Source organism: Microtus oregoni, unplaced genomic scaffold (assembly GCF_018167655.1).
Source record: "Microtus oregoni isolate MIOR12 unplaced genomic scaffold, Mior012 000007F_ref0000211, whole genome shotgun sequence".
Classification (NCBI taxonomy): domain Eukaryota; kingdom Metazoa; phylum Chordata; class Mammalia; order Rodentia; family Cricetidae; genus Microtus; species Microtus oregoni.
Window position 1 is genome coordinate 30,197,953 of NW_024543066.1, and position 17,338 is coordinate 30,215,290.

Below are 17,338 nucleotides of genomic sequence, written 5' to 3' on the forward strand. Positions count from 1 at the left end.
TAAAGCATTATAATCTGAGAAAATCTTTGCCAACAATAGCAAAAGTAATGGTTGTTTGGATGTTTCCTTTACATTTCTCTTGTAAAAACTGCAGATAACATTTAAGCATCATGTATTAATTCACTCTAAAGAACTACCAGATTTATAACTTTTCTTCTTTTTCGTGGCATGCCCACAGTTCAATTGAATTATGCAATGTAGTTTTGAAAATTAAGTCCTGAAAAAAAAAAAGACTTTTTCTCTTCAGCTGCAGGTTAGATTATCTGACTGGGGGCCATGTTCAACTTCAGCTTCTTTCCAATTCAATTGGCATAAAAATAGCGATTTCTTCAACTCCATAACATTACAGATTTAACACCTGCTATGTTACCATATGGAACAGAGACTAAACCTGGATTTGATCCCGAGGGACAGAATGACTCAGGAGAGTACCTTTTACTTTCATGGCAGCAGCTAGACTCCTGTGCAAGGCTCTGGTGGCCAAACATGCTCCCAGCTGAGCTTTTTACAGGAAGAGGTGAGAGAATGCAAAAGGGGAAAAAGAGAGAATCTCAGGGATTCAAAAATTCTTGACTGGTAATTCCCATGACATTTGTCACTAGAACTTGGCAGGGCATAGTGGCTAATGAGGCACTGGAGCGACCTTGCTCAGGCTCTGTCTCCAAACATAAATAATTCATTTTTTACATACTTCATATATAAATTATCTCTAATATCATTTGGCATGATTGAAGATGGGACTGTGAACTACCCTGATTTGCTCTGCCTATATTCTATTCGTGTTTAAAATTACTACACTCTCTCCATAAACTTCGACAATTAAAAGACTTTTAAAAGGAGACTTAAAAACAATAAAGTCATTTTGTGCTGTTTAGAAGCAAACAGTTTGGGATCTCTTTCATATGAGGCTTGACTTTAGTAAAAGTGAATGAGAGGAACTCAGCTGCTGACACTACCCACAGGGTACAAAAAAAAGTGACTTACAATGCTTAGCTTTTATTTGTTCAGTCTGGATGTTTAAAATGTCCTTATAGACTTCATAGATAAGACTTTTCTCATTATCTGGGATTAAATGTATAAATTAGAGGGCCTTTCTTCCATTTATATTTATAGGAAAGAGACAACTCTTCAAATTAGTTTTTTTTTTATCAAACTGTATTGAATAGCATGCAGAAGAAAAGGTTTGTCGGGTCATATTTTACTTGAATTTTCTAGTCTATACATGCAATTTTTGTCTTTCAATTCTTTTCCACAAAGTTTCATTTGAATTCATCCAAATAGGAAGCATAGCCTACTCTCTATAGCTACTGCTGCTTTAACTAATGGTGTATTAGCAAATGCATACTTAAATTAGATGTACATATTTATACATAAATTCTTACATACATTTAAATATCAGGCAGAAATGAATACATTTACTTTAGGCCATATTTCCTTTATGATAAGCAGCTCTGTAGGGTGGTGAGTCTTTGTAATCTGCCAGTTTTAGTAAGCACTCATGGAAAATGTAAGCGAAGGAAGAAATAACCAAGCTCATTCCAATTTTCAGGTGAGAAAATTAAGAAACAGATGGTAGATGTGAGATACCCAGAAAAGATCCAGGCAAAGAAAGGACTTCTGGTTTAAGCCTCTGCCAGTTATTATCTCACGGAGGTTTAGGATTCTGCTCGCTAAAACTCCTCTTCCTGAAATCTATTAGAAGTTTGCTTGATTAGCACAGGGGTGAAAAGGAGAACACACAGATTTTCCCCAGTGTGGAAAGGTAGTATTGAGACATCTCACAAAGCTCATGAATTCACAGAAATTGTTCCTAATGTATTGTGCTGGCTAGTTTTACATCCACTCAAAAAAAGCTAGAGTCAATTGAGCAGACAGAGACTCAGTTGAGAAAATGCCTCTAAAGATCTGACTGTAGGCAAGCTTGTAGAACATTTTTTTAATACTGATTGATGGGAGAGAGCCCAGCCCACTGTGGGTAGTATCATCCCTGAGCTGATGGTCCTGAGTTTTATAAGAAAACATGCTGAACAAGCCAGTAAGCAACACTCTTTTATGGCTTCTGCCTCAGCTTCTACCTCCAGTACCTCCAGGTCCTGTTTTAGTTTCTGTCTTGACTTCCTTCAACAATGAAAAAAAAAAAAAAAAAAAAAAAAACCTCTAAATAGGTTTCACTGTTGATATGGGATTCCACTTTGTGTGCTATGAATATGTTTTATTGTCATTGGTTAAGAAACAAGCTGTTTTCTGCCAATGACTTAGCAGAATATAGCCAGGCTGGAAAAGATATATAGAGACAGCAGGTGGAGTCAGAGAGACACCATGGAGTCACTGCAGGAGACAGATGTCTGATGGAAACTTATGGGTAGGCCACAACCATGTGACAATACACAGATTAATAGGAATGGGTTAATTTAATATATAAGAGTAAGTCAGGAATGTGCCTAAGCTATTGGCCAAGCAGTGTTATAATTAATACAGTTTCTGTGTGAATATTTTTGGGTCTCGGCGACTGGGAATGAACAAGCAGTCTCTGCAGCACAGTGTGTTTTATACTGTATGCAAACTTAGGAAAGAAAGGAAATGGGTATAGGCAGTTATAAAAAGAAATGAGTTAAAAATATAAAGTCTTTAAAGAGACAGTAAGAATAAAAGAAAAAGTCACGTAAAGATAATACCAATTTAAGGTTATTTTTGTTACAACATATCGTGTTGTATATTTCTACTCTTCTTTAAGGTATTGTATCTATGCAGTTCATTTAAAAATGTAAGGTAAATGAAAAATTTTAACTTTAACATGGTAAAACTGAATACAATAAGAACCATTATCAAATAGTAATTTAAAAATATTATATCCTTCTTGATGGAGTGGAAGACTTGATAGTTAAAGTTTTCCTTAGATATGATAGAAAGTAAGTTAGGGATAAAATTTTGGATTTACTAATATAAGACAGATTATGGATCATTTTCTTTAAATTTATCAGATACAAATGAATTGGAATTAAGTACATTGTGAATGTAATCTTTACTTGATAATTGTTCTTATTGTATATAGTTTTACTATGTTAAGGTTAAAACTTTTCATTTTTGTTTAGAAAAAAGTAGGAAATGTTGGGGAATATTATCTTAAGATGTTACTTTTGTGTATGTTGTATTTGTCTAATTCTGTGAAGCTGTGTTACTGTGCCTTTCTAAAACACCTGAAAGGCTAATATAAAGCTGAGTGGTCAATAGAGAGGCAGGAACAAAGATAAGTGGGACTAGCAGGCAGAGAGTATAAACAGAATGCAAAAGGAAGAAGAGGAAGGAGAGAATAGGGGAGAAGGATGTCAGGGGTCAGTCACTCAGACACCCAGCCACCAAGTCCGTCACAGAGAAAGAGTGAAACTACGATATACAGAAAAAAAAGGAAAAAGCCTAGAGGCAAAAGGTAAATGGGATAATTTAAAAAAAAAGAAAAAGCCTAGAGGCAAAAGGAAAAAAAAAGGAAAAAGCCTAGAGGCAAAAGGTAAATGGGATAATTTAAAATAAGAAAAACTGGCTAGAAACAAGCCAAACATTCCTGCACTCCAAACTAAGAATAAGCCTCTGTGTGTAATTTATTTTGGAGCTGAGTAGTGGGCCCCCCAGAAGCCAAAAGAGTAAAACATCACATAATACTCAGATCTTCTTGGGAAGAGAGTGAGTGGACTGAGGGCCGGTGAGGATGAACAATCAGTTTGGGGGTGGGGGACAGAGGGCAGAATACCGAAAGTGACTACTGAAAAGGGGGTGCATCTCAGGGTCAGGTAAAAATGTGGCTCAAGTGAATTGCCCAGTAATCAACAAGGATGACACCAGCTACGATTCCTAGCAATACCAGATAAATAGCTTGAACTGACCATCTTCTGTGATTGGTACCTAACCCAATTGTCATCAGAGAGGTATCATCCAGTAACTGATGGAAGCAGATATAGATTCATAGCTAAACATTAGGCATTAGGCAAAGTTCAGGGAATTCTGAAAATATTGGGAGAAAGGATTGGAGAAGCCAGAAGGGTCAAGGACAACACACACACACACACACACACACACACACACACACACACACAAATCAGTCAACTAATTTGGGCTTATAACAGTTCTCAGGGAGCCTACACAGGTCTGACCTAGGTTCTCTCCATATTGCTACAGTTGTGTAGCTTGATCTTCTTGTGGGAATAACAGTGGGAATGGGGCTGTTTGTAATTCTTTTTTTTTTTTAGTTGATGAGTTATTTATTTATTTTTTTAGTTGATGTGTTATTAAATACAGTGTAGTCTCTCTGCATTTCGCATCTTTTTTTTCCTTTTTTTATTGAGAAAAGGAGAAAAAAAAAATAAAACAAGTTTCCACCTCCTCCCAGCCTCCCATTTCCCTCCCCCTCCTCCCCCCTTACGCACCCTCCTCCCACCCTTCTCCCCCTCCCCCCACTCCTTTCCCCCTTCCTCTCCAGTCCAAAGAGCAGTCAGGGTTTTCTGCCCTGTGGTAAGACCTAGGACCTCCCACCTCCGTCCATATCTAGGAAGGTGAACATCCAAACTGGCTGGGCTCCCACAAAGCCATCACATTACGTAGGATCAAACCCCCGTGCCATTGTCCTTTGCGTCTCATCAGCCCTCATAGTTCGCCATGTTCAGAGAGTCCAGTTTTATCCCATGCTTTTTCAGTCACAGTCCAGCTGGTCTTGGTGAGCTCTCAATAGATCAGCTCCACTGTCTCAGTGGGTGGGTGCATCCCTCGTGGTCCCGACTTCTTTGCTCATGTTCTCACTCCTTCTGCTCCTCATTGGGACTTTGGGAGCTCAGTCCAGTGCTCCAGTGTGGGTCTCTGTCTCTATCTCCATCCATCACCAGATGAAGGTTCTATGATGATATGCAAGATATTCGTCAGTATTGCTCAAGGGTAGGGTCATTTCAGGTTCCCTATTCTCAACTGCCCAAGGAACTAACTGGGGACCTCAGCTTGGGCACCTGGGAGCCCCTCTAGGGTCAGGTCTCTTGCCAACCCTAAAGTGGTTCCCTTAACTAAGAATTGTGGTTCCGTGCTCCCCTGTCCAACCTTCCTTTATCCCATTCCTCCTGCTTTCCCAAGGCCCGACCTCCTTCCCTTCTAACTTTTCTCTCCCCATCTCCCCTTACCCCCAACCCACCCCACCCCAAGATCCCAATTTTCTCCCCGGCAATTTTGTCTACTTCCCTTAGCCAAGAGGATAACTATATGTTTTTCCTTGGGTTCCCCTTCTTACTTAGCTTCTTTAGATTCACCTATTGTAGACTCCGTGACCCTTATTTATAGCTAGAAACCAATTATGAGTGAGTACATCCCATGTTCATCTTTTTGGGTCTGGGATACCTCACTCAGGATAGTGTTTTCTATTTCCATCCATTTGCATGCAAAATTCGAGAAGTCATTGTTTTTTACCGCTGAGTAGTACTCTAATGTGTAGATATTCCATACTTTCTTCATCCATTCTTCCATTGAAGGGCATCTAGGTTGTTTCCAGGTTCTGGCTATTACAAATAATACTGCTATGAACATAGTTGAACAAATGCTTTTGTCATATGATAGGGCATCTCTTGGGTATATTCCCAAGAGTTGTATTGCTGGGTCCAGGGGTAGGTTGATCCCGAATTTCCTAAGAAACCGAAACACTGACTTCCATAGTGGTTGCACAAGATTGCATTTCCACCAGCAATGGATGAGGGTACCCCTTCCTCCACAACCTCTCCAGCAAAGGTTATCGTTGGTGTTTTTGACTTTAGCCATTCTCACAGGTGTAAGATGATATCTCAAAGTTGTTTTGATTTGCATTTCCCTGATTGCTAAGGAAGTTGAGCATGACCTTAAGTGTCTTTTGGCCATTTGAACTTCTTCTGTTGAGAATTCTCTGTTCAGATCAGTGCCCCATTTTTTAATTGGGTTAATTAGCATTTTAAAGTCTAGTTTCTTGAGTTCTCTATATATTTTGGAGATCAGACCTTTGTCTGTTGAGGGGTTGGTGAAGATCTTCTCCCAGTCAGTAGGTTGTCTGTAATTCTTTTGCTGAAAATTTTATTCTTTGTGTACTTGTCATGACTCTCACTGACAAAATTATCTATCCTGTTGCTGAGGCATTCCTTAGGTGGCATTAGAACCTACTTTTTCAGGATTCCAACATAGAATGAAGACCACAGCTTCCTGGGAGTTTCCCAGACTCAAACTCAAGATTATAACTGATGAGACAACCCATGTCTTGGACTGTAAATCTACTGAATTCGTGGACTCTTACTAAGGAAAGAGTTACTGTTGAACTACTGTGACCACACGTAGCCTGTAAGCCAATCTTTTAGAACATACAGTGTGTGTGTGTATGGTTTGTGTATATGTGTGTGGGGTGTGTGTGAATTCCATCAGTTCTGTGTCTTAGAGAATGCTAATATACATGCAAAAGTGAATGGGAGAATTGTCATAAGGCTCCATCCCTAGATGAAAAACTACAGGAAGATAATGGATGTTGATAGAGGAATGAACAGCCTTCTCTAAGACTGAACTCTTGGATTAGTTATTGAAGTCCAAAATGTCATTCTTAAAGACATATATGCTGTGGAATATTCATTTACACTCTGTGCATATATGCCATTGTGGTTGACTTAATAGACAAACTGACTGGCCAAGAGCTGAACAGAATAAGGTTAGGCAGGAGAGATGAAGCACGATTAATTGAAAACTCAGGGTCAGAAATTGGAGCTCAGTTTGAAGATCAGGGAAGCAAAACACCCAGCCACTGTTTTTACCTCAATCTGACACGGCAATCCTGCCTCCTGGAATCTCAGAATCAGACTGTGTGTCTGAGAGCTCTCCTATCCCCCATCTTATATTTCTCTTTAGGACTAGGATTAAAGGCATACACCGCTGGGATTAAAAGTGTGTGTTACCATAACCTGGTCTATAAGGCTGACCAGTGGGATTGTTTTACTCTCGTATCTTCAGGCAGTCTTTATTTATTAAAATACAATTGAAATGTCACTACAGAGAGCCAGACTGGAAGAATGTTTGGAGGAAAAAGGGCAGAGTCTGGACTCACCAACCAGAATAAATAGGACACAGTGAATGGGTTGGAGTTAAAAACCAGTAGCCTCAGAGCAGCACATAGATGAATAGAAATGAATAGATGTAAGAGCTAGTTAGTGAGAAGCCTGAGCCATTGGCCAATCATTTGTAACTAATATTAAGCCTCTGAGTGATATTTGAGAGTGACTATAGGACAGGAAAGCTCCAGCTACAATATGAGAAAACAAATGAACTCGGTAGGTTTTATTTATAAACATAGATGCAACAACAGTTAAAGACTATGGAAAACACTTAATTCCTCTTTCTATCTAGCTTCTTAAAACATTAGAATTTCATTTTTATGGCATTCATGGTTATTTATAATTTTTTATCCCAAAGGATCATTCATCTTTCATATATTCACAGTTCAAAAATAGCATCCCTTTTTTTCCTAGTTTCGACTAGTGATATCGTGACCAAATTATACATTTGTTAAAATGGAACTACCTCCTATGAAGTTCATCTCTACCATCAACCAATAATTTAGAAATTTTCTTTGCAGTTTTGCACCATAATTCTTATTGTTAAAAATCTAAATGCACAGGTTGTACTTTGACTTCCAATTTGACTTTTGAACCTTGTTAAGTTCTCATCATGGTTAATATTTCACCTGTTTTCTGCCTAGCTCATTTATAGGGCTGTTGTGAGTGTCTTATAGCACTACTCTAAGCTAAGCACTCTCCTTTAAAAGTTATTACAAGGCAAGTCCAAGTATTCTTTGCCTCTCTCTGATCATGCTCAACAACAAGGTCTCAAAGACTGTTTGACAAATTATCCCAGTTAAAGGAAACTGCCTCAGGGTACCTATTAATTTCTCCATAAAGATCCAAGTCCTAGTAACTACAACTGTGGAAAGCAACACAACTATGTTATAAATATATTTCTGGGACTTACAATTGAGAACAGGAAAGGAGACTTATAAAACTAAATGTATTGTATAGATTTGTTTTTTGGTTTTTTTTTTTTTTTTTTTTTTTTTTTTTTCTGAAAGCAAGAAACCAAGACCCGGAGCAGGTATTTGATTTTCCCACAGATGCACAACTATTGTTGCTGACTTGAGGGACAGAATATAGTTCCTCAGTTGATAGTATTCGTATTTCTTACTATAACAGAGTTCATATCAACCTTAGATATTTAAATAAATTCTTTCCGTAATTAAGTATAACTTCTCAAACTGTTATTACAAGTTGTACCTACAGTGATTTAATATATTCTTAAAGCAGGTGATTAATGTTCCTTTAAAATAATGAGCTAGAAGAGCAAAAATTTTAATTTGAAAATTTCTTATTTTGTTAGGTTATATTTTGAAGCAAAAGTGAAAGATCAAAACATTAATATTTAAGACTAAATGATTTTTACAATGTTTGCTAATTTTTCTTTTTCATATAAAAATATGTATTTCTTTAACACGATAAATTTACAAAAAAAGATAAACTCATAAAACCTTGGCAAATATTTGATCTTTGCTAATACCATGAAGAATAATAGATTATTATCTTAATCACAATTCAATTTCTCTGGTAATATCAGTTAATCTTTTAAGAGTGCAATGACCAGTAGTTTAAGCACTAGCTTATGTAACTAGTTAAATTTAAATTAAAATTAATTTTTATTCTTCTATAATACTAATATACTTGAAATATATCATAACTCCATGTTCTCAGTGGTTATTAAATTAGATTAGGATGACACAGATTATTGGTTCATATAAACAACTTTTAGTAATGTAACTCTGTATTATTATGTATTCTGATTTTCAGAGGATAAAACCAGGATTTAGTTCATCTTCAAATGTATCAAATGTATAGTCAATTAAAAGTCAGAACTTAATAGTTACTTAAAAGTCACTTAATAATGCTGTTATTCCATTAAAAGGGGGAAAGAATTATTTTGATGAAAGATTTCAGGTGTTCCAACTTGTCATTATGTGTGGCCAAACTTGTGGCCATTAGTTTGAAGCTTGAGACAGTAACAGCAGGAACATGTGTTAGAGTGAGGTAGCTCATTCTACATCATAAGGAAAGAAAGGAAGGAAAGAAGAAAGGAAGAAGAAGATGATAGATTAGATAGATACATAGATAGATAGATAGATAGATAGATAGATAGATAGGAGAAAGATGGATGATAAATGATAGAATTTTGTAACACAGAACTTTCAAGGGACTATTTCATTCAGCTAGGCATCAACGAAAATCAATTTAATTCTTATTAGCTGAATTAATTCATTAAGAAAGTTTGCCTTCTCGTGATCAAATTATTAATTGTATGTCAATAGTACCACCAATTGTTGAACTTTTGGGGATACACTACATATCCACACCACAATACCATACAGGAGTTTCTATTGTTTTTATGTGTTTTGCCATAGTTACCAGTATCTCATGAGTTAGGACTTTGATCCAGAATGTGACATGAAGGTGAGAAAACCATTAATATGTCATGTGCAGTAGGAAGCAATTAGTTTGTGGGGTATAATCCTCAGAAGAGAATAGTGGACATCTCTCTGGTCTCTGGTCTTTGGTCAGTGCTCAGGGGCAAGCTTGGGCTCTGAATCTCTCTGGCTTCCTTTTTTTTTTTTAAAAAAAAAAATAATCCTTGCATAAAAACAATTGCTTCTATATCACAATGCAACCAAGGGTACACAAACTTAGGTCAGATAAGCAAGGCCGAGTCTTGAACTTTCAGTTTCCAAACCTATTAGCTTCTTAAATTTTTACTGTAATACTTGCAGTCACTTTAGCATTGATTATTGAATTGTGGGAGTGAGAATAAATATATATTTCTGTCTTGTTTTGGTTTCTGAATTTGTGAATTGTTTATGTGCAAGGAAGATGTTTTTTGTTGAGTAAATGAACATCTTTTACATGTTTTCTCTCTAAAAGAAGGATTGGCAGTTTATAGCTGTAAAGAAAGACAGAGTCGCATTTCTTAGGACAGAGGACACGGATAGGTTTCCCATGCCCAGGAGATGATCCCAACCCCATGTACATAAGGATAGCATGAATTGTTCTCAGTCGGTTAAAAGTCAATAAATAGCTTATTAAAGAAGAAGTATTTTAAACTTGGAGGTAGATTTTTTTGAGGGTTGTAGAGAGTTAAATGTGGAATTAAGGATAGTTACAATAAAAATAAATTGTATAATGTATGATTTTTTTAAATATTGACAAAGTCTTGTTGCATTGGCCAGGCAGGTTCTGACTTGTAATCCCCCTGCCTCTGCTTCCCAAAGATTATGATTAGTGCACCAAAACCAATCTAAATTAACACTACATTTTAGTCATGAAATAAACTTTGAATCTAATTTTAAAGCAAATCCACATTTTTAAGAACTAAGCTTATTGTCACTATCAAATCAATATTATTAAAAAAGAAATTTTTCCTTCTTACATTTTGACCCAGAAAAAAATGTCTTGTTAGTTTATCTGATCTTTCCTTTTAAAAGTGAAGAAATAAGAAGACAGTGAAGAGGAAACACACAGTAGACCAAAAAGGAAGATTTCATCCAAAGTCTATAATAAAATGTGCATTAGAAAAAAACACAGCTGTAGTAATCATGGTAATTAAAGAGAGACAGAGAGAGAGAGAGAAAGAGAGAGAGAGAGAGAGAGAGAGAGAGAGAAACATTTAGAAGAAACTTAGTAGTTTGTTTATATTGAGATTTTATTTTCACAGTGTCTTTTAGAAGTTGTATGATAATGACTGAGTTACAACAATAGGCTATGGGTACTGAATTGTCTACAAGTGTCTGAATCTGGTTCTCATGGGAACTGTCGTTAAATTGCAGTTAGTGGTATATGCTTGAAAATGAAAAGATTTAACAATGTGCCAGTACATTAAAAATCCCATGCAAATGAAAGAGTCAAGATTATGTTATAAAAAGACAAATAGGATCAATGTCTCCCTCAGCTATCATCAGAGATGCTTCCTCCTGCAGTGGATGGGAGCTAATACAGAGACCCACAGCTGGACAAGGTACAGGAAGCGATAGACTGGAACACTCATTCCTAAATAAACATCTTCATTGACCCCTCTCCTCAGAAGAGGGGGCAGAAAGACTGTAAGAACCAGAGCAGACGGGTGCTACCAAGGAACAGTGTTTTCCAGACACAATAGGGCTGACACACATGTGTACTCACAGAGACTATGGCAGCATGCACAGGGCCCACACAAGTCAAAGACAGATGGAATCAGAGCACTGAGAAGGCAAAGTGAAGATATGATCTCACATTTTTTATCAAGAAGCTACCTCCAATTGACAACAGCTTGCCATTTAATGGAAAATTAGTATTCAAGGTTGGGGGGAGGGGCTAGGTCCTGATTCAACTTATTGTGTCAGGCTTTGTTGACTCCAGCATGGGAGCCTTACCCTTTGAGAGCAGCTGATAGAAGGTGTTCTGTGGTGGAGTAAGCCGGGAGTGGGGGGTGGGGGAGGTGGGGGGGGGGGTAAGGGTGAGAGGGAGAACTATATTTGAATGCAAAATGAATAAAAATATAAACAGATAAATAAATACTTAGGACAGGGTCCATGCCCAGCATTGGATGGTAAACACAATCTAAACTCAGTAGTTTTGGAAATATGTTAGGTCTCATATTCTTTGTTTGCACTTATTCTAGAGTACTATAATACCCTATTTTGTGTTTTTATGAAGTTGGGGGGGTGTACATGTCTATGTGAAAATGTGTTTCTTATACTTTTGGGGAGGTATTGTTTGTTTATTTGCCTGTTTATTTTCTAAAGTGAGAGAAAAGGAACAAATTGATTGTGTCGATATGTGGGAAGAATCTGGGAAGACATGAGGAATAGGAAACAGTGATCTAAAATATACTGTATGAAAATAAAATTATTCACAATAAGAATTTGAAAGATATTATGCCATATTCTGTATCTTATTATTTTAAATATCCTTACTAACATGAATGTTTCCTTTCTGTTTTGATTCTAAGATACTTGTAATTCAAAGGGATTTTGAACTATAAAAACAAGTTTCTTTTTTCTTTTTTGGAACATTTTAAACAGTTTTTAAAATTTTTTTGTTGGTTTCTTATTGAATTATGCAATATATCCCATCCATAGTTTCCCCTCCCTCTGCTCTTCCCAGCTTCCCCACACATAACCTCCTCTTTCCCTCTGATCTTTCTGGCATGTGTTGTTTTGCAGCCCAAACTATGTATTTCAGTGCCCTAGAACAGAAAGTATAGGGATTTATAATGCGAGGGGCTCAGGAACAAAGAAGTGGGTGTTGCTTGTAAGGTATTTCTCGAGCAAAGCCTGTAATACACTTGGGCTTGTACCATCAGTAAAAATCCATAACTGTATTTGAACAGAAGAGCTGATCCACAGCAAATTACTATTACGTTTTGTGTGTAACACTGAAAACATCTTTTTGAGTTATAGTTCAGACACTAGGCTCTGCTACGGTATGATTCCACATAGACATCCTCCGAAGAATAGCAACAACAACTGCCTTGAGGTGTCCTCTGTTCCATTTCACCACTTCACCATCTGGGTAGACATATGAGGATCAGTTCAGCAGATTTCGGAAATGATTATTATGGCAGTTATTCTTAACAGATAATTTTTTTTTTTGCTTTGCCATGCTCACATAAGTGCAAAGCAGAAATAGACACTGACAAAGCTCACATACTCAAAATTGCCTCTCTTTAGATGTTCAGCTGAGTTTGACACTCTCCAGTTACAGGATGAAGAACAAATTTTGAAGTGTGGGTACACTGGTTGGGTGTCTAAATTTTTTTTTTTTTTTGCTTTTCAAAGTAAATCACACTTTTTGAAGATAATTAAAAATACAAGTAGAAGCAACTGATTTTATTTAATAATTTAAGTATCCTTCACTGTGTCATTGAAACATCTAAAAAGCAATATAATTTAGAATAATTTAATACTGAAAGTATGCAAGAGGTATAGAAATCCAAGAGGTTTACAAGTTAAACCAGTAGTGAATTTGAATTATCTTGGAGTTTACATTTTACTCAGCTGATATTTCTTCTGTGTGGACAGTAATTTTATGAATAGCTCAAGTATCTCTAGGCTTTAAAGTTTTAATAAAGTGTGAAGCTTATTGTTAAATGGTTTATATACTCCTTCACAGACAATTAGTAACTGAAAAGTTCCTAGTTTTCCCATTTGTTTAAGCAGGTCTCAGAGTTGCTATGAGGATAGTTCTTTTTAATAGTTGTTAATCATAAGCTTAGCACTGTAGTATTAAAAACAATATATCAAATGACAAATTTAAATTTTGTCACATATGTACAGAAGTTGTGTATATGCTAATTATACTGACTTTCAATCTACAGTCATCCGAAGAAGGATCCTCAGTTGAGAAAATACCTTCATAAGGTCTGGCCACAGAGAAGTAGAATTTTTTTTTTTTGTTAGTGATTAATACAAGACAGCCCAGCCTACTACAGGTTGTGATGACCTGCAATGATGGTCCTGAGTTCTATAAGAAAGCAAGCTGAGTGAGTCATGCTGAGTAAGCCAGTAATCAACACCTCTCCATGTCCTATGCATCAGCTCCTGCTCCAGGATTTCACCTTGTTTGAGTTCCAATCCTGGTTTCTTTTTTTTTTTTTTCCAAAAGGTTCTACGTTTTACTACTGGAGAAACCACTCCCAACTTAAACATGATCAAGTCTCCAGGTTGAAAATGTTAAACTTCATCTTGTAACACTCATCAAGGACCACGATTCAGTGTAAACTCTCTTGCCACTGTTGACTCCGTACAGACCCAGCTTCGTTCTCCTCCAGGGTCTTGGAGTTGTACCTGATTTTGTTGCCAGTTTTCATCTGAATCATCTGAGGAATAAGAAGATTTTGCTTTTGTTTCTTAGCCAGGAATTGCTTGATTCTGAAAGTCTTGTGAGAAGACATGGCGAGAAGCTAAGGTGGGTAGACAGAGCACAATGGCGGAGGAGAATCCTGGTTTCTGAAACAGTGTAGAGTAATGTGGAAGTTTAAGCCAAATAAACCCTTTTCTCCACAAGTTGCATTTGGTCAAGATGTTTATTTCAGCAATAGAAACACTGAGGCTGCTTTCTGCAGGAAATTTTCAAGATCTTTTGCTATACTATAGCTCAGAACTAGTAATAATTTTATATTCTGGGTATGATACATTTATAAATATTTAAAGACATTGTGAGTATTGGCACATTGGCTATGAGTTTGTGAGGATAACAGATAGGTAGAAGGAGATAGATAGGTAGATAGATGACAGACAGATGATGATAGATAGATGATAGATAGATAGATAGATAGATAGATAGATAGATAGATAGACAGATAGATGAGCCAAACAGACAGACAGAAAGAAGCTAGAATCTTTATTGTAGACAACAACTCCAGTAGACATTTCCTGAGAACCTTCAGACTATTTCTGGGCCAGGGAAGAAGTTAGACTAACTGTAGATTTTTCACATTTCCTCTGTGCCCTCCAAATCCAATCCTGAAATCTCACCCAAAGCTCTGGAGCAGACTAGCTGCTGTGGAAAACACTCACTCTTTATCCCTGCTCATATGGTACTAAGCAGATCCAGGAAGAACACCCTGCCTTCCTCCCATTGTGAACCCTGTGCTTGTAACCTGTCCTTAAGAGTCAATCCCCAATAACGAGAAATACATTCAACCCAGAACAGAAATCTAGGGGTTACATCTGACAGGATCACAGAAGATTTTCCTGCCAGGAAACATACAACCATCACATACTCCTAAGAACCAGAGAGAAAAGAAGCCAAGGAACAAAATACCCACCTAACAAAGACAAGAGCAGATGTCAGCATTTAGAATTACAATCTTTCCTAACCAACCCAGATGCCTAGACTACAGTGTAAAACACAATCACCAACAGCCAGCACAATATGTCTCCATTAGACCCCAGCAGCTATTCTAAAGTAGACCCTGAGAAATCCAACAAAACTGAAACATAGATAAAGACTTTAAAATAGCATTTATAAATGTGATAGAGATATTTCAAGAGGATATTAATAAACTCATTTGAAAGTCTTTAAAAAAATAAAAGATACAAGCAAAGAAAGAAAATGAATAAAACAGCTTTAGACCTGTAAGTAGAAATAGAATCAATAAAGAAAATGCAAACTGAAGGAAATCTGCAAGTGAAAAATTTAGGAACTTGAACAGGTGTCACAGAGGTAAGCTTCATAAACAGAATACATGTGATGCAAGAGAGAATCTCAGGCAGATCAATAGTTTCTTTAGAAAAGTATGAAATGTTCCAGAAAAATAATGATAGTCTGTCACTATGATTCATTTACTAAGAAAACAAGCTGTATAAAATAAAATAGGATAAACACATGTAAATGTTTGAAAATAGAACAAATGTATTCTTATTGATGAAATAAAAATACCTTAAAATCCAATACTGCCAAGAAATCAATATTGCCAGGAAATATGTGCACATTAGTTCAATAATAGCATAGAAATTATGATGCTAATCATTTGCTTTTGGATAGCATTTGGGGACTGACGTACGCAACGGAATTCAGGTCTCATACTATAACCCTTGTCAAAAACAATGTTTCAATGTACCATGAAAAACAAAAACCCAGAGAAAGATATTGGGTTCAACCTAAAGATAAAAAGAAAGAAAAAAGAAAAGAAAAAAAAACAGACCACCTCTAGAGAGACCTTTTAGCTCTACCAATGCTCAGACTGAAGGGGTAGTCCTCAAACTTCCAAACCTGAGATTCCACACTCCACAGTCCACTGAGTTCATGTCTCTTCCCCTTTATATTCCTTTCTCCTCCCAGTCATATCACACCTCCTGTCTCTACCTCTCTAGTCCTGGGATTAAAGGATGTGTAATACCAAGTGCTGGGATCACCTTTGTGTGAGCTCTATTTGTCTTTTAGGCAGATTCAATCTTGTATAGCCCAGGGTGGCCTTGAACACACAAAGATCTTTCTGCCTCTGAGATGAAAGGTATGTGTCATCATTCCCTGGCCTTTATGGCTGACTAGTATAGCTGCTTTGCCCTCTGATCTGCAGGCTAGCTTTATTTATTAAAACACAACATCCTACAATGATTCTATACTACAATAATATACTATTATAGTTCAGGAGATCATAGGTTCATAAGAGAAATCTACAACTGTTGTTTGATAAGTAGACATGGGATAATGCTACATTATGAATATTTATCCTTATACGTATAGGTTAATCAAATTTCTCTCTGCAAAAAAAAAAGGCAGATCAAATGTGGAGATTAGTAACATAACAGTTCTGAAAGTAAGTGCACACACACACACACACACACACACACACACACAAACGGGGGAGAGAGAGAGAGAGAGAGAGAGAGAGAGAGAGAGAGAGGAATCTGAAGGAATCTGAAATGAGGAGAGGATATGCTGCTAAGGGTACCCTGGGGAGTATGGGGTACATATAATCAATATACATTGTTTACAAGTATTACATTTTTCAAGAATAAATAAAACACTTTCTATTTTAAGAAGCGACAGAACAGCAGGGAAAGGAAAGAAGGAGAAAAGGGAAACCTACTTTAATAAAGGAGCTTAAAGGATATTATCGACCACAAATGTATGGACTTCAGGATCAATCCTGCTTCAAATAAATAGCTTTTTTTAAAAGGAAAATCCATGATACTTTTTAATAAAATAAAACATTTTAGAACTCAAAGAATAAAATCAACTAATACACGAAAACACTTAAAAAATAAATCTGCTTAACAGTGAAAGTGAGAAGGATTATATCATGGTTTATGTCATATTAAAATATGAAATATGTACGAATCAATTTTAATTGGCTGATGGTTTATGCCTGGAAGTCCAGCACTGGGGAAGTAGAGGCATGGGGATCAGGAGTTCAGGGCCAACTGTGGCTTATACTGCGTTTGTGGACATTTTATGGGTACATTAGACCCTGGCTAAAATGATTTTAAACAGGTATCAATTTAATAAGAAAAATAAAACTTTTGAATTATAACCACCATAAAAACTTAAGTGACATATAGTTATATCTGAGAAAATTAAAAGCCTGGCATATTGCTGGACTATAAAACTCTCAAGATTAATATATACATTCAATGAAATTAATGGATTATGCCGGGCTTAAAATAAAATGACATTAACACCTTCATGGACACCCAAATGATTAAAATTCCCAATAAATTGAAGAACAATAGCAAAATAAATGTAAGCATGGTTTTTCAATAATAAAAGAAGATGCTTTCTAAAAAATA

General features: G+C 36.5%; 1 pseudogene; it reads right to left on the reverse strand.

The window, feature by feature from the left end:
* Positions 1-13,781: 13,781 nt before the first annotated feature.
* On the reverse strand, positions 13,782-13,995 carry LOC121450707 (annotated as a pseudogene).
* Between the last annotated feature and the right edge of the window lie 3,343 nt (positions 13,996-17,338).